Genomic DNA, 1,821 nt, shown 5'->3' on the forward strand with positions numbered 1-1,821 from the left:
TGAATACTACCACTATAAGGCCTACTTACTTTATTATTCAAAAAGAATCTTGACATAAAATACGATGCACTCATCTGGAAAGAAATTGTAAATACTACAAATTAATAAATAATAAATGGTATTCAATTCAAATGAAAAGTTAGTATATCCAACTATTAATGTGTCTGCCTTTATAAAAGTCTTGTTTGAGGAGACTGGTACATCATACATGAAGGGGTGCAGGTGCGTCATCGTGACGTAGGGTGTTTATAAGGAAGTGGCTAGTGAGTGTGCTGGCTAACCCATTCTGGCTAGCTACATAGCTTCATTTAAAGCTTTTATGCAGCATGTTAGCGCCACTCGTGGTAAATCTGAGCAGCACCGTGTGAAAGTCTACCAACAACACACACTCGTTACGTTACTTACTGAATGGTAAGCCAGGAGCACGTGGAGGCGGATAAAGAGGCTGCTAACTGAAGAGAACATGTCTGCAAGTTGCCCCCCCCCCCACCAGTTTACTGCCATACCGGCGGAGGACTCTTTCCTATTGGTTGACGCCCTGGAGAAACACGCTGACAGGCTGCAGCTGATGACGTCAGCCACAGCTGCGACCTTCAACTTCATCCTTCTGAACACCAAAGCAGCCACCTGACTAGCGTGTTTCAGAAGATGTAACACAGGCTACTAATACATTTCTACATGGACTTATGTCTATAACATTTACTTTATATTTTTTATTTGCGTTTATTTATTATTTTTGTTAACACTACTGAGGACACTACTTAAAGATACAAATATTCCTTCTTCTATTTTATTCTTCTATTTCATTCCTATTATTTCATGTATACTGTATGTATGTATATTTTTTCCAAGTGTCTAATTTATATTCATATTCTGTGTTGTGTGACTAATGTACGTGTGCTGCTGTAACACCGTATTCCCATTTTTTGGGGATCAATAAATATCTATCTACGACCAATCTATCTACGACTCATACTGTATATCTGCATGTACGAATATGGATGACCGCACTGCACTGTTTGAAATGTTGCTGATACAAAATGTAAGTACACTATCTTCCTGTATTATGTATGTATATCCTATTTTAATTTTAATTTAATCTTCCTTACCCACCACTCTCTCCTTATCTTACCTCTGAAACATGTTTGAAATGTAAGATCTCAGGGGAAAAGGTCAAATGGAAGTGGGAGTTAAGTGAAAACAGTCATAGTTCTGTGAAAAATATTTAATTTGTCATAACCTGTATGTGCTTTCTGGAGTAAAGTGAAATAAAAAAAACAACAAAAAACAGGCCATTAGTAAAATGCTTTATCAGAGGATTTCAATCTTTATTCAAGATATTGGTTTTTAAAGTGACCAAGTGGCTCCGGCTTAAAGCCAAATCGGTCAAATCTTAAAATGTATCTAGAGATATAGATTCTGCTATTACATCCTGTGAAAAACCATTGAGACATGAATACATCCTGGTACACAAACCGCTCAGCAGTAGGATAGTCAGACCTCATTCTGAATTATATACACAACAAAATGAGCGTGAATACTTTACAATGCCATTAAATCTGTGATATCAAACATTACAAATGGGCCAAAACACAATCAAAATTTAAAACTTTTATTTGTGAACCAATGAAATTAATTGCAATCCATCTGTGCCTTCTATCTTAAAGAATACATGAAAATAAGGAAAAAACAAACGGCAAAACGTGACAGCTGGTGCCAGAGCAGGCATCATCACAGACACTGGCTTCATTGGAGGGGGCAGGCGGGCCAATGACATGCTGCTGTGAAAATAAACAAACAGAAGCCTTACAGCTTGAAGGG

Source organism: Etheostoma cragini, chromosome 24, assembly GCF_013103735.1.
Source record: "Etheostoma cragini isolate CJK2018 chromosome 24, CSU_Ecrag_1.0, whole genome shotgun sequence".
In the NCBI taxonomy this organism is placed as follows: domain Eukaryota; kingdom Metazoa; phylum Chordata; class Actinopteri; order Perciformes; family Percidae; genus Etheostoma; species Etheostoma cragini.